The 22,511-nt window shown below is 45.0% G+C and overlaps 1 protein-coding gene across 2 annotated transcripts in view; it reads left to right on the top strand.

Moving 5' to 3' along the window:
* Positions 1–432: 432 nt before the first annotated feature.
* The window catches only part of SYT16 (synaptotagmin 16), a 72,094-nt gene continuing 50,015 nt past the window's right edge, over positions 433–22,511 (top strand). For both annotated transcript variants that reach the window (XM_040602333.1, XM_040602332.1), the window contains exons 1-3: positions 433–763; positions 4,332–4,584; positions 18,945–19,125. The gene's annotated coding sequence lies outside the window, so the exon portion shown is untranslated. The remainder of the gene's footprint in view (positions 764–4,331; positions 4,585–18,944; positions 19,126–22,511) is intronic.

Genomic DNA, 22,511 nt, shown 5'->3' with positions numbered 1-22,511 from the left:
TCTGCTTGCAGGCTAGACTCATGTAACCCACAAGCTCTCTGTTTAGTTTGATGTTTCCAAAGTGGTATGTGGACTTAGTTACAAGGTGAAGAACACCAATCACCTGTTTCTTGATTTCTGATCAAAACATGCAGTTTTTCCAGGGAATTCCTGTCTCCCTTCATCTCATCTGCTATTGTGATGGTTTTGGTTGTATTTCTGGCAACAATTTGGTTGTATTTCAATGCTGGAATATTATTTAAAAAAACCAAACAAAATGCCCACCCACCTTTAATTAGAAAAATAAAAGCCTTGCCATTGATTTTAAGGTCTCCAAATAGACGTGAACCACCCTTGCATACATAGATTTTTCTTTGGAAATCCATCTCTTGTGGAGTTTGAGTTGGCCTGTCTGCTTGCTTTGTTTCTAGGGTTTTTTGCCTGCCAGTTTGTCTTTGCTGGGAATCCCACTGGACTGACACGGCTCCAGGCTTTCCTTCCTCCCACATTGACTGTCACGGTAGAAGAAATCTGGGTTGCAACAGACACCAGAGACCGTGGGTTCCTCTGAAACTTCTGCAGATTTCTATGAACTGGACCACTCATACCCACTTCAGATACTATTAAATCAGTGGGAAACTTTTTCACTGGAATAAGAGAGCCCCAGAGGCCAAGCTTGGGATAGAAGTCATGGCTGGATCTGAAAACCCATCTGTAAAGTGTGCAGGTACACAGGATTGTAGCAAGCCCAGCCGTCAGGCAGCACATTCTGGAATAGCTACAGGTAAACTGATCAAATTACTGCTTGCTTAATAATCTAAATAGACACAATTTCTCTCTTCACATACTTTGGCAAACCAGGTCAGATTTCTCTGCTACAGGTTTAGTGGGCAGAAGGATTTTCTTCATATTTTGGACTACAGATGAAGCTAACATTTTTGTTTGCTTACAGTCTCATTTCAGTTAGTATTCAAGTGTGGTTTCAGGTAAACAAGGCTGTGCATTTGGTCTGTGCCACTTCACAGAAAATTTTGTGAGGAAATGCCACGGACTCCAGGCACGTGTTTAATGGAAACACTACTTCTGTTAAGACAGCTTCCTCCTCTTGAGTTCGGCACCTTGTCACCTCTACCTGTTAGTCATATTCACCTGCTGTATGCTTAGGCAGGAATGTGTTGTGTAAATATTTCTGACTTCATGCTTACCTAGCACAGGCATCCTCCTGCCAGCGTAGTCTGCTGCTGTACTGTGTTAGCCCAGAGGAGTGGAGTACTGGGCAGACGCTGAATGAGGTCAATGAGATGTGCCAGAGATGTTTCACTCGTATATTCATGCTTTGGTAAGAGGAGTGAGAAGTGCACTGACCTGAAGTTCTTTATATACTGTTTTCCAGTTTTGGGTCTCTTGACTCAGAGGCCTGACATTGTTGTATGCAGTTCTCTCTTTTGTCTTCTGTTTATTTTTAATAAGACTTGGGGCAGAGAGGGAAGAGCAAGTTTACTTTGGGCCCAAGAAGTGGAAGATGTATTTGGTTTTACCAGACTTAGGGAATGTTGAGGAAGGCTCAATGTAGTGCTGCTTCTGTGCAGTTTTATTGTTATCCTGCTCTTTCTGCACATGGATGTATTTGTTCAGCCAAGTTTACCTCCAGTAAATGCTGTGTGTAGTGATAATTATTTTGCAAAGGAACTAAAATGAGTGGTGCATGTTAAATACTGGTGGAGTGTTGTGGCAGGTATCCCATGGTCCCATGGCTACTGCCCTCTGAAGGAATGAAATCAGCCACGCCAGTGTAAAGCCTCTTCTTCCTGGCATAACTGGGCTGTGCTGGGGTTGATCTCTCTCTCACCTGGGCTCTGGGTGTTGACGCTGTCAGGGTCCCCATGAATCCTTTGCTCTCCAGCAAGGTGTGCAGGGATGTGGGGCCTGGAGATGGATGAGGGGCTGTCAGGGCCACCAGCGGTAGGAGTGCAGCTCTCGGGAGCCTTGGGATACCCCCTGGCTCCCCCCTCCTCCTCCCAGGATTTGCAAAGCCTCCTCTATCCCCTTCCCTCACCACTTGATAATGGGTCTGGGTCAGTGCAGGTGTCACCCTGTGGGGTGGCTTTGCCCATCGTGAGCCTCGTTAATTAATTACAGGGAGAGATGACATTTCCTGGCTGGGAGGTGACTATTGGGCACATGCTGGCCTAGTTTTTACTCCAGGTTTGTTACGGGGTGACGTGCTTTATTATCCACATCAGGGTGGTGGGGCGGGGGTTGCAAGATACTCTGCTGTTTGGCTCAGCGCAGTGAGCGGCTGCCTGCCTCAGGAGGAAGAGCATGGCGTGTGAAGGCAGTGAGGACTTTGTGTGACTTTAAATTTAAAAAGGCAAATTCAGATCAATGAAAAAGCGGGGATGAAATACCCTCTCCCCCTCCCTGAGAGCTGTGAGCCTGGTGCACCTTGAAAAAGAAGAATTAGAAATCAATTTATGAGGGGTTCTGTCAGAGGCGCCTTGGCAAAAGGCTTTCAGTGGAGCTTTGAAGAAGAGCGTGGCCAGCTGGGCGCCGCTTCAGCAGCGGATGCCTGAAAGGGATCTTGCTGCTTGGCCGAGCTGGAAGCACATCGCGTTGCTGGGGGAACCAGCCATGCTGTGGCTCCCAGGTGAAAGGATGTTTGATCTTTAAAATAATGGTGTAAAGGTTTATGTGAAATACATTGTCCGGGTTTTAAAAATATCATCTTGACATTTAGCGGGACATAAAGGGAATATTTCCGCAGTTTAGCTGATGGCTGGAAAATAATAATAAAAACTGACTACATCTGAAAATTGTATTTCAATTTCTGCCAATTGTGCTCTAGCTCTTTTAGCACAATGGTTCTGGGGAAAAAAAAAGTCATAAAACCCACAGAAAAAAGGCAGTGTCAAGTTGACAAGGGCAAGAGTTTATTCTCCTAACGTTATTGTGACATTATTTCAGGATTACTTTTCCCATTGAAACTTTGTAAATGATGGAATCAAGAGTAAAGTTTAGAGTAAGAACTTAACATGGGAGAGCAAGGAAAGCAGCTGAGGGTGAGGAAGTCAGAGTGGAAGACTTAAATAGTCTCCTGTTTTCTTTCATAAATATGATAGTCCTGATGAATTCCGGAGAAATTTGAATAAAGGTGAATAAACATCATATTACCACAGAAAATACGTTAGGGGTAATAAGTAAGGGAATAACAGAATAATCAATGGTGAGAAGTTTGGAGTAAGCAATTTCTTTGGTGCAGGGGTAACTTGGGGCAGTGGCACGGATGGAGGATGGTGCTGGGTAAGCTGTGTTGAACCTGAGACCTTCATCTTTGGCAAATCATTTCACTGCCTCCTTTCTGGAGCTGCTACTCAGACATTTATTTTCAATCATGCAGCTTTGGGGCTAAATATACTTACAGGGAATGGGGGACCTACAGATCTGCATGCTAAACTGCCCTGGCCCCTTCCTGGTAGCCCATCTCCTTAAATCTTCAAGGGATTGGTGCTTGCTTCTAAATTAGCAGGCTTAGCAGACGAGGGAAGTCTCCTGAGCAATGGATTAAACTTGCTCAATCAGTTGGCTTCAGTGACTACTCTGACCTAACTAGACTTTGTCCCTTGTTGCTCTGCTGCACCCTTGCATATTTTTAGCACTGTGCCATGGCCGCAGCATCCTGCTCTGGGACCTCGTATGGCTGATCAGCGCGATTGCTCAGCCATGCCTGATGTTGGCATCACAGGCAGGGGAGAGGCTGCAAGTCTGGAAAGAGCTCTGCTGAAGGGCGCATGTTCCCAGCATGTCCCTGTGCCCACCCTGCGCCTTTTGCCTGCAGCCATCTCGCAGCCCAGGGACCCAGACACCCTCTGCAGTTGCCTGATCTACCGGGAATCTGGTGCAGCAAGACTCACAAGTCAAGGGGCCTGATGTCTGCTTTAATAAGGACTTCTTTCCTGCTCTTGAGCTCTTTCTGAGTAGCTTTTATTTTGAAGATGCCAGTCTGGACTACTCTTCTGGGATCTGCCAGGCAGCAGCTTTTATAAACAAGATCATCAGAATGCCTTTTTTTTTGTGGGGGAGGGGGGGGGGGGAGGAAGAGTTGCATTAGGAACACCTGCAGAAAATTGCCTCAGGGAGTAGTTTACCTTAGAGAGGCAAGGTAGTGCTGATAGCTGATTAGAGCCAACTTACAAATTGCTGCAGGCAATGGGGCCAGAAGCCCTTTAGTTATGAGTATGCAAGCCCCTGCTGAGTGGCGAGTGTACTCCCTCCTGTTTTTCTGTCCACCTTCCCCACTCCCTGTTTTGAGCATTGTGAGTAGCTGGGTTCAGATGTGTGATCTTATTTTACAGCCTTTGCATGCTGCTTTTGAGGAGCACCAAATATTCTAGAAGCTGGAAACAAAATCTTACACCAATTAATACGTTGCTGGGAAGAGCTCCAGTTTCACTGTAGAGACACCTTTTGAAGGCAGAAGCAGTGGGGACGGATTTGCCCTGAATGCCAGGGAAAAAACAATCCTTCTACTGGGAGTGAAATCTACATCCAAAATGCACGTTCAAAGCAGCAGTTGTGTGGATAGGGAAAACAGGATGTGATCTCACAGTAAGTATCACAGAACCTTCCTTAAAATATACAGTAAGGTTAAAAAAAGGAAAATAAAAAAACCACCCAGGAGTTGAAGTCCATTCTATACCTTCCCCCCCCCCCCCCTTTTTTTTTTTTTTTTTTGCTATGAAGTGTGACTTTACAAGAGACAGTCCGCAGGATGAAGCCTCTAACTGTTTTTGGGTGTGTAGTAGGTATATGACCTAGTATGCGTTAGGGTGGGTGCTGGTGCTCTGAGAGCACCTCTGTGCATAGTGGCCCCATCAGCAAGCACAGAGCTGCTGGTGCAGCTTTGCGTTTCCAGCCTGGGAGCCCACGGTGATGGAGCAGGGCCCGGGCAGAGCCCTTCAGGGAAGCAATGGCTGGCTGAGGCCTGGCAAGTGCCAGGGGTGGGCTGCTCCCTGGAGAGGAAACACTTTGTTTTGGACTAAATGCTTACTGTGATCTTTCCTTAACTTTTTCACCGCAAATCTGCGGGAATCCAGGATTGAAAAGGTACGTTTCTAAAATAGATCCCAACTATTTATGATCAGAGTGTCAGTTTAAGCTGAGTAATAAATTACATCTCTACACAGGGGAGAAATATCACTTAAAATTTCATGATAAATGAATGGCAAATTTTTTTAGGTAAATTTGTCAGCAGGATAATTGTTTGAGTAAAGACCTAGCACTCATAAGATGAGAGTAGTAGGAAAGCTACAGCTGAGGCAGTAGTTTTTAAACAAACCCCTTTGGAGGTGGTACAAGCTGCTTTATCTTGTTTCTCTGGCTAGCATTCCTTTGGTGGCTGTCACATGTTTACCAACCAGCAGGCTTCCTTCTTCCTTGGGACATTAAATCCACAAGCACATGCAGAGAAAAGAGCTTGAGCACTGCTCCTGTTTCTGAAACTCAGGATTGTGCCTCTCTTCAGCTTTGCCCAGCTGATATGAACCCCACAGATCCTGAGGATTTAGCAACCTGTCCCGAGAAGAAAGCTTTGAAATGTTTTATTTGTGAGAAAAGTGTTCTTGGGAAATTTCATTGCTGGTTTGACTTGTTTTGCTGCTTTATGTAAGTGTGATTAGGTAAGTCTCATGTTTTGAATGATTTGTGGCTATTTCTTGGTGAGCGGACAACTTTCCTAGTTTGTTACTTTGGCGGCAATTACAGTTTGAAAAACAACTCCTGTGTTACCAACACTTGTTACTTACATGTGTCTTTGGTTTTCTTGATGTACAAAGGTCTTGGAAATTGCACGTAATGAAACAGGATTTAGCCTTTTCTTCTGCCTTCTGCTTTGACAGCGTGCCGTTTCCTGCTGTCACTTCAGATTTTACTGTAAAGCAGTACTAAGGCCATAATTCTAGATGACTAACACAAGTGCAGAGTATTCGCGTTCCTGTTAAGCAAAAGGCACAGCTGATCACTGTGCAAGGGAAGCCATGGATAATTGCAGGTATTTGTGACTGAGGTATGTTAAAAAAGGGGCCTAAATGTAGCATGATGGCTGTGGAAGAAAACAGCTGAAGGAATCCAAATAAAGTAGTAAGTAGACTCCATAGCTTGGCTTAGGGTATTTGAAAACATCCAAGGAACATGCTGCACTTTTTATTCTTTGTCCTTTATGTCAAATGTTTTGCAGAATGTGTGTGTGGATATTTGCTCCTCTGGGATGGACTGGAGCACCAGAACTGCGGAAGCCCTTGAAATACATGGAATCTATTTTAGTCTGTCTCCATTGTGTCTGTTTTGGCTAACAGTAGCCTCTATCTGCCTCCCCCCTTCTCACTCTTCTGACTCTGAAGTGGCATGGCTCTCCATTTATCCCTGAGAATGGTCTGACGTCACAGCTTTTGCTTGAAAGAAACTCCACGCAGATGCTTTGAAACTTGTTAACACAAATGAATCCTCAGGGACAGCATTGTGGTTGTTTTCATCAGGAGGGGGCCCTTCTCAGGTTTTGTAGTGCTGGGATCCTGCCTGCACATTGCTTTTACAAAGAAATTATGGAGAGTGTCTTGCATCATCAACATTTATTTTCTCTGAGATCATTCCTGCTCCCCATTAGATCAGTGAGAGCTCTGTTTTTGATTCTCCATGCCCTGTAGAGACAGATATTTTGGGCATAAATCCAGAATCCATCTTTGGTTCAGTTTGTCTGAACTGAGATTAAGCAAGGCTGAGTGCCTGGAGTAGGAAGAAGGTATGATATAGGAAAGAATAAGGTGGGGAACAACATATAGGGAGCCAGCTGTTCTGGCCGTTACAACCAGCTGTGGTTCCCTCTTCCTTATGCCTGTGGGATTTCATTGCCTTTCCCTTATCACAGAACACTTGGTTAGCTGAGTGACGACTTCAGTTCATGCCCTTTTCCATGCAGCCCTAGTAACAAGTTAACTGGTTAGTTAATACTAACACGGATAGAGTAATGTTCATGGTGACATGCTAGAAGGTGGCAGTACTTGCTAAGCTCTTAACTCCATTAAATACATGACTCTAGAAACCACTGGCATTTTTTTCCCCCAAGCATTTGTTTTAGTGGCTTTTGTTATTGTTAGAACATATTTTCCCAGGGTGTAGGTCACTTGGTCGATACCAGAGGCCTAGAAATCTTCCACACAATGTGCTCTTTCCTTGAAACCACACCCTGCTTTATAAGCAGCCTTCTTCCGCTTCAGGGCTCCCTTTTAAATGCCAACAATTCCTCCACCCGTTCCTCAAGAGCTGGAGCCTGAGCTCCATAGCTAGCCCGGGTCCTGGGGAGCTGTGTGGTGGGGCACCCTCTCCTGCGCAGATGTTCTCCAAGCCAGGACAAAAAACATCTCAGGGTCCCCTGCACCACTTGTGGCAATACCGTGAGTTAATCTGGCAGCAAACTGCATGTGTGGAATCAAATTCAGTGTAGGGCCTGTGGCTTTTGGGTTCAGAGAGTGGTGGGTTAGTGTCCTCTGAGATGCAGTAAAGAATGACCCAGGAGGGGAAGGAGAGCCTGAATGCCAGGGTTGAGTCAGCTCTTCAAATGCCCCTATTCCCTTTGGCAGTTGCATGGAAAGGCCCTAGTCAGGGCTCTCTTAGGTGATGTAGTGCTGAGGGTTGTTAGGTGGTAGTTGGTGGCTTTTGACGGACATGAATTTCATCACCACCAAACAGAATTTCTTGTCTCAGCAGAAGCGTGACTGTGGAAAATTCCTCTCCCGCCTGCTGTTCGTGCCTCTCTTTGTGGCCCCCTGGTTGTGCTAAATGGCAGAGTGATCGTCTGTCTCTGTGGCTGGGTTTAAATTCAGGGGCTGGAAACCCTTAGTGGAGCTGTAGGAGGGTTGGTCTTATTTCTACTTCGGAAAAAAAAATATTACTGATTGTGCTTTCAAGGCAAAATTAGCCACCAAAGCTGCCCTTTTAGCATTGCCAATTAGAAGCTTTGGAATAAAGCAGGTGTTCTGCAGTGCAGCTTGACAGCAGGCCCCCATCTAGGAAGGCTGAGAGATACGGGGTTGTCCCACTTCTTCTTTTTGGTCAGCAGTTTGCTGCTGCTGTTACCTGGATGTGTTTAATGGGAGCTGAAAAGGGGACAGCGTGGATTGCAAAGGCTCAAAACATACAGCACGGGGCCTGTAGGGAGTGTATATTATGAATATTGGAAAATGTATTTTTCTTTTGAAGGCCAGGGGCTGCGGCGTGGGCGCTGTGAGGGTCCTGCCCCTGCGGGCAGCCCTTGGTGGGCAGCCGGTCTCCTCTGCCAGGCTGGTGCTGAGCGCAGGCACGGAGCTGCCGTGCAGAGCGCGCACGCTGTGGCCTCCTGCCGCCGCCTCATCTCCTCCGGTAGCTGTCAGGAGGTGTCCGTGGCCTAAGGAGCCAACAAATAACAGGTCAAGGAGGAGCCAGGGCTGTGTTCGGAGGGTGCCCTGCTTTCTGCAGGCATGTGGCCTGCTCTCTGCAGATGGGAAATTGTCTAAGTATTAAGAGGTTTGGTTTGATTAGCTGAAATCTCCTGTTGGCAGCACATTTCCAGTCCCTGGAGCAATGGAGATCAGACAGGTTGCCAAGGCAACGCACAGCCTTCAGCGAGAGGTTTACTGCTGCATCGTCCTTGGTCAGTTGATGGAGTAGGGTTTATTTAGGTCTTTGGGAAAGAAAAAAAAGCTGCTGTCTGGCCTTTTGCTGTGGTGAGTCATTCTGCCTTGGGTCAAATGGGTGGAACCAAGAACAAGGTTTTGTGGATGAGAAAAATAAGTACATGACAGCATAAAGATCCCAATTAGATTCCTCTTTGAAGAGGTGAGAGCACTTCAGTTCTGAGTGGAGACAACTTATTATTTGTTATCCCCCAGCACCTAAGAGAGAAGCAGCAACAGAGATCCTCCTTTCTCCTCCCTCTCCTCCCCTTTTCCCTCTCTCCCAAATGTAAAATGGTTGGGTTTGTTTGCTAGAGGACTCTGTGCTCACTGTTGAATGCTTGACCCGTACCAGAGAACCTTCCAGTTTGACCTTCTGTCACCACTTTACTTGCTCTCTGCTCTTTCCTCTGTTGCAGAAGCCTCGATAAATTCAGCTTATGTAAGTTTTCATTTCATTTCATTGTTCCTCCTTTTGCACCCCCTAGGAGATGAAATGCTTATCATGTCACCACTGTGAACAGCACTGCAGCAGTGGTGGTGTGTTGAAAGTCATAGTGCTGTTGTTACCTGTTTGTTGATCTGGACTTAAAATCAGGAAGCGTGTGGGGACATGGGCATGTGTCACCATGACTATTTCCTGGTCTGCCTGAGGTAACAGGGTTGCACCAGCACTGTGCAGATCTGTCTCTGAAATTCTGGAAGGGACCTGATGCAGTGTTCTCATACGCATGGTCAAGGAGGGAAATGCCATTGTGCTGAGTGCAAGGCCTTGCTTTGCTAAGTTAATAAAGGTTTCTTTAAAGTAATTCTGGCAGTGATAGGGAAGACATGCTACAAGGCTAACCCCACCACACCTAGTGAGTTAAGTTGCTATATGGGAGATACCTTGAAAGTGCCTTTTTTGTTTCCCTTACTGTTGAGATAAATGTGGGTTGTGCTCAGCAGTAGATACCTTGTGTCCTGGTTTCGGCTGGGATAGAGTTAATTTTCTTCCTAGTAGCTGGTACAATGCTGTGGTTTGAATTTAGTATGAGAATAATGTTCATAACACACTGATGTTTTAGTTGTTGCTAAGTAATGCTTACTCTAAATCAAGGACTTTTCAAGTTTCCCATCCTCTGCCAGAGAGGAGGTGCACGAGAAGCTGGGAGGGAGCAGAGCCAGGACAGCTGGCCCGAACTGGCCAAAGGGATATTCCATACCACAGAACCATCACGCTCGGAATATAAACTGGGGGGAGTTGGCTGGGGCCTGCCGATGGCTGTGCGGGGACTGGCTGGGCATCGGTCAGCAGGGGGTGAGCAACCGTATTGTGCATCACTTCTTTGTTTTGGGTGTTTTCCCCTTTGGGTTTTATTCTTCTCTCCTCCTCTCTCCTTTTCATTACAGTTGTTGTTGTTGTTATTATTATTCTATTTTATTTTATTTCAATTATTAAATTGTTCTCATCTCAACCTGTGAGTTTTACCTTTTTCCTGATTCTTCTTCCCATCCTGCTAGGGCTGGCGTGGGAGCTGCCTGGTACTTAGTTGCCAGCTGGGGTTGAACCACAACACCTTGTACAATGATTTCTTCCTGAACTAACAAGCAAGAATTATGAAGCAGGCACCGCATGGTTTAACATGGGGAGCCAGGCTGGTATTTTCTGAACATGCAGGTGCTTCTGTTCTCTTGTGAGTTGGAGTATGTGTCTCAGCTGGTGTTATGTAGCATGGGGAGAAGAGAAGGAATTAAAAAATAAACCTAGACACTGCTTGCTGAGAGACAAATTGTGGCCTTCCCTGTCAAAAAAACAAGGCATGACCTTTGTAGACGTGTGTATATGAGAGGGGAAAAATTAACAAGGATGGAGGAGCCTTTAAGGTCTATATTGGCATCCTTACTTATTTACGCTTTTTGAGAGGATGGCAGTTGATAGATGTGTCACTGTGATGATGCACAGTTATCTTCTTTCTCTGTCTCAAAATACTGCATTAGTGATACCATAGCAACAAAGAAGTTGTCTTCAAGAAAAAGCAGAAAAAAAAAGCGTGACTTCAGTGTTCAAGAAAAGTGGCAGACTGACAGCCCTAGTCTTCTCTTTCTACCAGTAAGGCAGTGGTGGTGTCAGCTATGACAAAATGTATCCGATTATGAACTCTGTGTTGTACTATGACTGAAAACAAGCCTGGGACATGATCAAAGACAAACCTACTACAGTAAGAGTGGGCTGAGAATCTTCTGAGAAAATGTGCTTCTGTTGGACAACGAAATTCTGTTTAAATTGTAACTTTTTCTAAGGAATGCCTCATCTTGAAAAAGACTTTTGTAGTTCCAAGTTGTGTCCTTATTCAGGATGGAATTCCTCTCTGAGCAGAGCATGGTGATGGTGAGAGAAACCAGCTGTCCCTTGCCACTGCCGTAGGTTTTCTGGAGGTCAGACAGTCAAAGGACATGTGGAAGGAGCAAATTCAAGTCTCTGTCCTGCTTGATTCAGACTTGCATTTGAGTACAGGTCTTGCGTCTAATGTGAGAGCCCTAAGCAGCAGGAGACTGGCTTTTAGGGGCTAGCTTCTTTCTCCCATTTTATCTAAGCCAGGTAGTGTAGTTAGTTATCACTACAGCCTTTTTCTTGCTTTCCTACAATTTAGGTGAAAGCTTTGCCCGCTAAGTTAGTCCCCCACTGCTTTGTGTGATGGCTGTTTTTACAATGCCAAATAGTTCCAGCATGCAAAACAGAATCTGAGCATAACTTGGAGATTAGGGTGAATATTGAGGCAGAGAATAAATCACAGAGCAAAGGCTTGAGTGTAATGGAATCACAGATTGTGGACTAGGAAAGTAATTTTATACCCATTTTTTTCTTCACTGGGCTGGAGAAAGACTGAGGCAAACAGCTGTGAAGGTTTGCAGTTTTTTCACTTTATCTCAACTGCTGACCAAACTCTGAGAACAATCCTGGCAGAGAGTGGTGGTGGTAGAGGAGAACCAAGGTGTGGATGGGTCCCACAAGGTTCCTCGTGCTGTCCCCGTCAAACCTCTTCAGCCCTGACATGGAGGGGACCAGCTTTTAGTTCGTGGCTGGCAGTTCAAATGCTGCACTGCTCACATTCTCAGTCACCCTGGTCCTGTTAACTTCGGTGAATTTTAAATACCGTGATGAATTGGAGCCTTTTCTAAGATTATTACTAAGATTGACAATTAGTCTCTGAATCACCCTTCAGAGGCCTAGGTTGTTACTTGAGTCACCTCTGTTAGTGTGCATGGCCTCCTGTCTGTTAGGACACGCTTCTGTTCCCATGTTCCATCCGTATTTGTGTGTGTGCTTACAGACAGAGGGATGGTGTGAGGGCCAGGACTCTTCTGGATGCAGAACGTCAGGCACCATCATTTGAAAACACCGTGTACTTGCTGTTGACTTGAACTAGTGCTTCACAGCTGTTTGAAACACATTCAGCAAAACAAATACTTCATCTTTTGTAACTGGAAAATGCCTTTTGTTGAAGGCAGAATATTTCACAGAACCGTATACCTGTTTGGTTGCAAACATAGTCAGGAGAGCTGCTCAAGGCAAGGGTAGGATTGCTGCTGCTGGGAAGACAGTGCTGCCACCGGGTTGTATGTAGCAAGATATATAGCAGCCTTTGTAAGGTGGAAGATCTGGCCTCAGGGAGAGCCTTCTGGAACTTGGGCCACCTTGTTGCTGGCTTTACGGCTCTCACAGGAGAGCTGCTGGATGCTCTCAGGTTTGCCCTCCCAGTGTTTGTGCCTTGGTCATTTATCTATAGCAGGTTCTCAGTGAAGTCCAGACTCAGTCTTGAGAACCCAAGTCTGGGGCTGGCCTTTCCGAACCTCGGTGAGCAGGTTATAAAAAGAGGTGTGCCAGTGCTGGCCCTACTGCTGACCCCCGAACGGGCTGCACAGTGAGCCCAGCTGGAAGGATAGAGGGTGCCCTCTAGTCATGTATCTGGGGCACATGGTACTGGGAAAAGAAGTTGGGGGTTTAAGGGAGACTTTATCTCAGGCTTTCCATTTCTTTGGTGAGTGCCCTTGCTTAATGCCACCTCTTCCATGTCTCCTGTTGTGCCGGATGAACTCAGTGTTCCTTGAACTCAGCATTGCCAGGAGGTGTCAGGCACCTCTCCTGCATTGTGTCCATAAGAAGAATCAGGCTTTGGTGGAAGAAATGCCAGTCCTGTGGCTTTCAGGTGACTCAGGGTGACGGAGGAGATGCCTGGAGGCCCACGGCTGTTGCTGTGGTGTTAACTCTAGGAAGGTGCTATAGAAGTTCTGTTTGGGAGCCTCAGCCTTGGGGCGGAACGTGAGGTATTTCTAGACACTGAACTGCCTGCGTAGGTGGATGGGACTTTTCTTGATTGTTCTTTTGGGTCTAACTTCCACCGTTTGGGGTTGTGTTTGTGGCTTGGCTCCCCTTCTGTGGAGCAGTTTTATTAGCATTTCTCTGCTTCGCAGAGTTGCTGCGGGGATAAATGTGTTGAAGCCTGCCAAGGTGTTTGGGTACTGTGGTTATGTGGGTTGTATAAGAAAGGAGATGAAGTTGCTTTACTGTCTCTGAGACCTTTGAAATTGCATGCCTATGTCATAGGCCATAAGGGCAGCTTAAATCTTTAAAGGTGACCTGCAAATACCTCAGCAGCAGCTATGAATGGGACCATTCTTCCACCCTTTGATCAGTCAAATTTCGCAGTCAAAGTTAATAGAAGTATAGTCAGATCAAAAGTGCTTTTTAGTCCTTCATATTCCTTGTATAAAAGGACTGGAGAACTTCCTCATTCTTGCTATCTGTAAATCAACACATAAAAATGAAGTGTGTGAACTGAGCCTTGATGCAGGGCAAGTCCTGCCTTGGGTGGGAATTTCACCCTTCTGCTACAGTGCTGAATGTGGTCTGATTGCCTTTTTGATAATGTATTTGTGGATCACCTTGAGGAGAAGAGGAGGAGTTATACAACTGTTCCCTCACAGTGCTGTTAGGAAGGGTCGGGCTTTGTCTCCTTTGAAATAGACATCAGGAGAGAGCTGCAGTCCTGTGAAAGCACACATTTATTTCTGAAGTGTTTGTGTATTGTGTGTGTGGTGCACATGAATAGAATTGCCACCTGTCCAAGGCTGATAACGATGATCTGGGGAGCAGTGGTCACGCGCTCCTGTTTCTAGCAGTTTGCTCTAGGAAGAATTGGCACCTACGGCTTCCCTTGGTCTGAATTCATGAGATGCTGCATGCAGTGAGTGGCTTTACCCTTTGTGGCACTTCCTAAGCTTGCATAGATACAGATTTGTTAGAAGTTTTGCTGTAATGGAAACTGTGTTAGCTGTGGCTCATGAAAACTCTTTACCTTTTTTCTGTCTTGCTTTCTCAGAAAGGTCCCATCGGTTATAGTGTTCCTTTAGGAATCCACATATGGCACTATTTTCCTTCATAATCTTGGCCTCGGCTTGTGAGTGGGCCAAGTGACAAGATCCTGATACCCACGTGCTTTGGGCACCAAGTGGTGACTGAGAAACCTTCTTGGTGTTTCCATTGCATGCAGCAGGGAACTTGTCCTTGCAGTGGGGCTACTGTTACTGTTTCACCCCACACAACTTTCCTTTGGTAGTTTGTGAGCCTTGCTAGGCATGGGGCTTGTTATAGATGGACTCCTGTGCCTTGTTGCACTGTGAAACTGCTGATAGGGATGAGGATATGTAAGTATGCAAGTAGGTGGAAACTTTCTAATGCATCATAATAGTAATAATAATAACGTGCACTTCTACTGCCTTGCAGCTTTCGCTAGATCTTCTGCCCACGCATCAGCCTACTTGGTTCACAATGCAGTGTGCACGCTAGACAATTAGTGGTTGATAATGAAAAATGTCATGGGAACCAGCAGGAAAATCATAGCCTACTCCAAATATATAATGAAATGTAATTAGCACAGACAGTAAAACAGACAATTTATGGGTTTTTTTGTAATTAAAAAGTACCAGTAAACATTCCTTTTGCAGGAAGCTTGGTATCAAATGGAATTAAAGAGCTATTGTCTGGAATAGGATTTTTTGCAAAGTTTAACCCTTGCAAAACTGAATGGATTAAGGTTTTCATAGTTGCAGACTCTCCAAGTGACTCTATTGTGGCACTTCTTGCATTCATTCTTCTGATCCTGGTCTGTCTGGAGGGGCCAAGTCGCAAACTCAGAATTGCTGTAAAATGTGCTACAAGCCAAATACCCATCTGGATTCAATGTGTGTAGTGGAGTGGCCAACACTTCTCTCCTGCTCTTCCAGGCAGATTCTCCTCTGAAATCATCTTGTAATGTGGAGGTAGCTTTGAGTGAGATATTGGAGCAGGAACAGCATTGTAATGTCTTGTGCTCTTGTGTCTTCTGTCAGAAGTCCTCTGTTGATCTCACTTCCACCTTTGATCTCCTCTTTCCTAGAATGGGGCCCTTCACACTGCACCTCTTTGTTCTTAAGCAGTGTATGCAAAGGAGGGTGTGCAGTTATGCATGCCCTCAACTTGCCAGGAGTGCCAGCACAGTTTCTTGGCTTGTGGTCTCACCTGGGGCAACAGAATTTGTGGACCCACTGAGTTGATACGCAAAGGCATCTATGGCATTAATTTCTTATCTTAAAAATGTGTGAGTGGGAGAGAGACCTGACTGAATGGACTGTTTGTGTCCTAGAGCACGTGGTGGCCAGCTTCTTCCCTCGACTTGGGTACCCAGGGCTTGAAGCAACAGTTGAATGCCTCTCTACGTCTCCTTGCCCTCAGATACAATTTGTCATCTACTGCTGTAGGGCTGGACGTTTTACCTGTGTGAGAAGCTCTGACATACTTCAGCAATGCTGTAACACAAGTGACATGTATGCATTTTTGCTGCTCTTCCTCAATACCCTCCCAGGCCCAGACACTGCACAGCAAGCCAGAACAGAGCTCTACTCCAAATCAGTTTTACAATAATTTCTGAGATGTAGTCTTAGCCTAGAGTTTCAAGTCTGAAGAAGCCCTTCAGCTGAGAGTTGAGAGGAGAGCTGGGCCACTTGGTCAGGACCAGGTGCAGCATGTTTTCCTTGTGATGATGGAGGAACAGAGAGCTAGCATGTCTCCCATCGCAGAGGGATATTGAGCTTCTAGGTGGAGCCAGGTGCACAGACTGTAACATTTCTGCCCAGGTATGTGAGACAGTGATCAGGTGCAAAATCACAGCCTTCCCTCAGAGAGACTGGCACAGACCTCTGTCTGGCATGGATAATGTGGAGGGGAGAAGAGGAGATGTCTGCTTAAAGCTGTGGGACAGGATGCACAAGCTTGTGCTGCAGAAGTCCCATCCACCTTGTTGCAGTTGGGCAGACCATCTTTAGGAGAGGGACTCTGTGCTTTGCTGCAGGAACCATCTGTGCAGGAGGTATCTGTTCCTGCCAGTGCTGTGGTCGTCCTTCTGGGGGCCCTTTCCTCTTTGCTTGGTGCCTGCAGTGAAGGGAGGTGTGGTGCAAGGATCTCAGTCCTTGTTGGTGGCTGGCTGATAGTCTTTGCTGTTCAGGATGTATGGGGAGGGGTCTCTGCAGTCCCTTCTTACCGATGCCTCTGTGTGGACACAGTTATTAGTGTTCAGGTAGTTGAAAGCTTCCTCCTAGATGTTGCTGCTGGACCTCTTGTGAGCTCTGACAGGAGGAGCCTTTTACATCTCTGCCCCAAGGAGTAGGGGAAGCCTGAAGAGTTGTCCCCAGTATTACACCACTGCACTACTACTTTCTTGTTCCTCTGCATCTGACCAGGAAACAAGACTAGACGAGCAACAATGCTGTTGTGCCAGTCTGAGATCGTTTAGAGCAAGTGGATAACAGCTGATAATTTGTCTCCAAACTTTTTGTGATGCCTGGTCTAGTTAAGGGTCTACTTTTTGCTCTGGGATTTTGCAAGGTACCGTGCAAGTCTGTTGGAGAAAGGAGCACCTTGAGCATTTCTGCAGCTGGGGTTTGTGTAGCATAGCAGAGCACGTGTTGGACAACTTACGTTTAAAAATACCGGTGGCTTGCTTATGCCCTGAGAAGGGGAAACCCTGGAATTTCCTTGGGCTCAGAGCTGAGATTTTATAGAAGGGCTTCGTAACTTCATAAATAGTAACAGTGGTGTCTTTGCCATCCATCTACATCACACTCTCTGCTATGAAATCACTCACATAGAGCCTTCAAAATATGATTGTCAGTTTGCTACCTACTTGCTCCAACTTTGCACACACACATGTGCATGAGCTTGTGGACACACATGTGCATGCATGTGTGCACACACTCTTGTGTGCTGTGATGTGGTGATCCCAAGTGTTTTATATGTAAGGTATAAATCCTTCCTGCCTATGCCATGCTCAAGAAAAGCAGTTGTCAGTGATGGAACCCAGCCATGTATATTCTGGGGTTATGGCTACTTTGATTTAAATTCAGCTCCTTTGGTTTATACTTGGCTCCAGCCACCACTTCATGGTGACTTCAGCAGCTGAAAATAGCCAGAATAGACGTATCATTCAGCCACATTAATGTCCCAGCCTTGTTCAGTGGGTGGAGGTGTGAGGGGAAGATGGGTCTGGTGTGTGCCTGCTAAATTATCCAGGGAAGCTTTGGCACCAAATTTCAGCGCTGGCAGGGAGACCTTCATCTTCATGGCCCCTACTTGGTGCTGGGGTGGCACAAGGGGGACACAGAATTGCCAGAGAAATGATTGTGCCCATGCAGAAAAGAGCAATGGAAATGTAGACTTGGTCTTGTCGTTTAAGCTGCTGTAATGCAGTGCCTATTTCCGTTCCTTCCTTAGGCTGGAATGAGCAGGGTCAGAGCCACCTCCGTAGTTTGTGTAACCCATATTCCTCTGGGTTCGTTTTTGTCTGTTTTGCACAGGTCTCCTGCTGTGCATTGGTGATTTTTGTTTCCATTTGAGGCACATTGGCTTGTATTAATTTATTTTAATCCCCTAGATCGTAGTCCTAACTGTGCATTATTAAAATTGTAACTGGAGATATTGTAGCTCTTCTAGTCTAAGTCTTTCGCTGAGTCAAGTCTTATAAACTCCCAGTAGGATGTTTCACAGGCAGGGCTGGCTCTGTTTACATCCTTGCCTCCTACTCATCTCATCTGTGAGCTGCAGCTTTGCAATCACAGTCATCCCTGGTGTGCCACTGATGCTGCTGCTGTTTCATTTTTATGGGGTCTTTGACTTGAATTGAACAACTGAACTTCACCCCTTCCTGGTGAAGTAATTACCAGAATAACAAGACAATTTTTTATTTTTTTTTTTTTTTTTTGCAGATAGCACTTACAGTTTTTGACGTGTGTGCCCTTGCTGTCCACATCAGATGATGTATGTAGTGTTTGTCCCTTGTTTTGGCATTTTGATATGTGTGAGAGAGGTGAAATGGCTTTAAAAGCTTTTTGCTGGCGCCTGTGGTTTGTTGCAGACCCAGTGGTACAGGCAGAATGAGATAAATTGAAATAAGGCAGTTTCTCTGCAGTTTGACATCTGGATGCTGACGTATAGGACTAGTCATCAGCTGGTACAAAACCACTGTGCTCATTACATGTGGTCAAACCTGACAGCAAGGAAGCTGGACTGAATTACCTGAGCTGGAGGCTGGTCTTTTGCAGCAAAGAAGGGTAATTCTGTAGTACAGTAATACGCTTCTTACTTCAGGGTAAAGTAACAGTTGAATGAGGATCATAGGCTGTACATTAACCTGGTTCTTAGTAAGCGTAATGGAGTTGGTACCATTATGGTGTAATCTGATGCTGTAGAGAGAATACACACATTGCAAAGGAGGTGTTGGGGCCATCTGTGCCCTCACCTAATCTTCTCCGCAGCCTCCCCTGAGAATTTACCGCAAGCTGTGCAGAAATGGTTTATAACCAACTGCCCTTTCTTGGCTGGATCCTTGTTGCAGTATGGATTGAGAGTGTCTCTCTTCAAGCTGGTAGAATGCTGCATTGATACGAGAGTTTATTAAAATCAGATTCTTTCCTGTGTTGGAGTTCAACATGTGGCAGAAACGAAGACCTTAATTGGAAATGAGTTTGGTGTGTAATACACCTTGTTGTCAATGTCCTCAGTAGACTGGCCCAACATGGATGTTGTACCCATTTAACACAAGTCCAGGTTCTGCTGAATTTCATTGCTATTTCTTCTGGGGAGAGGATGGGGAAACAGAGCCATGGATACAGATGTGGTTAAACCACATCTTCCTCTAGGCAGTTTTTCCTACTTGGGCTGATATTTTCTTTCTGACTTTCTGTTCCTAGTTATTCCTGAGGCTGCTGGGTATTTTGTCTGCAGCTGGAGTCTTCACTATTCTTCCTGCAGTCCTCTTCCACTTCATCAACAAGAAGGTCTGCTTTGAAAAGAGAGGTGGACTTCCATACCTGGAACAACAAGGAAGAAGAAAACACTACAAAGAAAAGTCCAGAGTTCATGAGGACCTTGGTAAGTATCACAATATTATACCGCCCTTAATGTAGAGATTCTTCTTGAAGGCTTTGACTGCTGGGAGGACAGAGGTAGACCCATTTGCTGAGTCTGGGGTTATTTGTATGGAAACAGCAGGGTTCTGGATAGACTATAGTAACCTCCAAAACCTGATCAAACGGATACGCAGTTGCTACCATGCTCCCATTATCTTTGTTGTCTGTAGTAATCTGTTGAAAAAGGGAAGGCAACACTGGAGAAAAAACATGCTCCCCACTCTGTCTGTTGTGGGAGTGTTTTGTTAATCCAGTGAAGAGCAAATTGTGAGCAATTCTGAATAATGACACTGCCTTTCTACTCACAAAGGATATGCCTGTCCTGGTTTTCTTGTAGTAGCTATTACACGCTTTCATGCATTTGTCCTTGTCTGGAAACATGTCTTGGGTAAACCCATGGGTCCTGGAGTCTAAATAACTGGGAATTTTACTGTGGTATAAAAATAAGATTTTAATGTTTCTCGGCCATCAAAAAAACATCCATTCTGGTAATGGTGGTAACTGAGAAGTTGCTAATTTCATCATACATTTGTTTGAAAATTTGCTTTTTGTAAGTGTATAATCATTGAAATAATCAGCCAAGAAGAGGTCTTGGAAGCCTCCCAATTAAAAGGTCTGCTTCTCAGTGGTTCAGTTTTAAAGCTAATTATAGAAGGGCACAATTGCAAAGCGTGGAGCCCCTGGCGGTCTTTTTGTTGTATATTTTGCCTTGTACACAGAGTTCAGCATGTCTGTTGCAAAAGGCATGATCTAGTCATACCTTAAGAGTCCAGGATTTATGGACAGTTGAAGGCTTAGATGCCGCATGTGGTAGGAAGTCATTGGGACTGACTGCTTCTAACTAAATGCATTAACGAGCCAGGGACAGGCACCAAAAAGTTTAAACTACAAATACTTGAAATTATTCCCATCCATTGAAAGTCCTAACTTTAATGTTTTCAAACAAAGGCTATGTTGTTTTTTTTAAAAGTTTCCTTGGTTGACATTATTTTTAAGTCTTTCTTCCCTTCTCTTTGCCTCCCATCAAGTGGTGTAAAAATGTGGCTTTTATTTTGGTTTTTAAGATGACACATCTCCCAGGAGTGTGTGGGCGTTGACATTCTATGGAGCTGTCACAGGCCATCATGTAAACATGTATTTGCAATGGTTTTTAAAATGTGAATTATTAATAATAAGGGTGGCTTGCTTTTTTGTAATTTTTTCCTTCCAAATTTTGAAGGACAAAAAATTGCTTCCCAGCTGACACACTCGATGGCAATTTTCATTTCAGACTAAATCTTGTGTGTCTGAGTAATAAACCTTTGAAAACATGGGTTTATAATGGAAACACTAATTCAACTTTAACTACAGCTGTGCCATACAAGCAAAATACCACACACATTAATGAGGTGCTAAATCTGATACGGCAGAGGAATATGTTGTATTCATTAATTACAATGGAAACTTAAAGTTGGAACCTGCTTTTTCCATTCAAACAAAATCAGCTTGGCGAGCTGGAGCGAAGAGCTATTTAAAAATATCATCTCTATATTTAGTTTAAATTTCACCACAGCATTTTGATACTTGTAAGGCCAATATGGAATATGTGTGTAGGAAATGCTAATGCTTTTAAAGGACAGCAGCGTGAGAGAATAGATTAAACCCTGGTATAACACAGTGTGTCATATGGCGAATGTAAAAACCAGGACCCTGAGCCTGGGCTGGGAAGCCAGGAAAGGCTGTTCCTAGCATGGCAGTTGCCTGGTGAGGGAGTTCTCCCAAGAGGAGTGTTGACAAGCAAGAGTTTGCTTCAGATTTGGAATCTGACTTTACTGGGTAGAAAGGAGCAGGACAGGAGTGTTTCTAACGTGTAACTTGCTGGTTAACATTCACTCTTCCTCTTCTCAACTTCTGGTGAGCTGTGTTTGTGACAAGGAGATCCTGACTCTAAAGACTCTGCTGTTCTTTAACTTGTAGCCCACTAATGATTGTTCTTCCCAGTTCTAAGCTTTCAAACTGTGGGAATCATTTTGCATCTCCACATCTGGAATTAGAAGTGGTTAGAACATACCTGTCTGCTATGACTATCAGCTTTTTTAACTGTCTAAATAGGAGAGAAGGCATTTTGCATTTTGATCCCTCTGGTATGACTATAACAGCTGCAATAGGATAAACCCTAGTTTGCAACAACATAGGTAAATGAAGGCTGTAGCTGAGGAGGTGTGTATGGGTTCTGTGTATGAGATGCTTCTCTCACTAGTTGAGTTTTGAGTTCTCTACTGATAAAAAGGAGAGTTAGTATAGAAACATAAGCAAATCTGTCAACTTTGCACTTTGCAGGTGCACAGGCTGACATTCAGAAAATGTGCTGTAAAGTGTCAAAGTCTTTTTTGTTGTTGTTTTTGCTTTTCTGTATAAAGCCTGACCTTGGAACAAGGCAAGTGACAGAATGAAATAGATGTTTCCACCATCATGGCTGTAGGATACATCTGGCTGATTTGTTCCTAATTTGATTTTAATTGCACAGTTTGTGTCCTTATGAAAGCAACAAGATAAGGGAAAGATCTTTGTGAAAATGAAGAATTAATTGAAAACCTTTCAGGAGACACCAGGACAAAGCCTCTTAATTACTAGGATACAATGAATAACGTTTCTGATACTTGAGGCTTTTGTGGATCCTATTCTTGACTGATTCATTGACCTTAGTGATGAGCCCATCTCTTGAGCAAGGATGTGCTGCCCTGATTGCCTCTTGCTCAGCTGCCGGAGCCCATTCACTGCAGGGGCTGGAGCTCATTTGGACGCAGCCAGCCTGTATTTAGGATGGACTTGGCACTGCAAAGGAGAGCCCAGAGTAGGCTGCAAAGCTTGACAGAGAAGCCAGTAAACATGTAACTGATAGGAGGGTAGCACAGAGTTAACTTCAGGCATATCAAGCTTGCTTGGCTATGCCCAGGCATGTGCGGAAGGAAGTGGTGGCGGCATGAAGCAGTTGTGAGTTGACCAGAGTGATGTATGCTTTTGATGTAGGTCATGTGCAGAATAACTTAGTGAGGGAAAAATTAAATACTACACCTTTGGCCTTAATGGAGCCAGCTGGAACGGTTCCTCACAGCATTGGTGGTCTTTCAGGTGGTAGGGGAGTATGTGTGGGGATGAAATTTCCCCTTGGAGCATCCCCGCACACAGGGAAGGAGGATCTTCCCTTGAACAGAGGCCTGACAGATGTCTGTGGGGTCTTGTGTGAGATCTTTTGATGCTGTGATGGTTTGATGTCCCTTCCTGTAGTGTGAATTTCAGGACCAAGAGGTGGTGATGTGTTCTTATGTATTCTGATGGTGTTTATAGTATTGCTGAGCCCTTTGCTTC

This window comes from Falco naumanni, chromosome 7, assembly GCF_017639655.2.
Source record: "Falco naumanni isolate bFalNau1 chromosome 7, bFalNau1.pat, whole genome shotgun sequence".
Classification (NCBI taxonomy): Eukaryota; Metazoa; Chordata; class Aves; order Falconiformes; family Falconidae; genus Falco; species Falco naumanni.
Note: the sequence above shows the minus strand (reverse complement) of the source record. Positions and strands in the feature narration are given on the sequence as shown.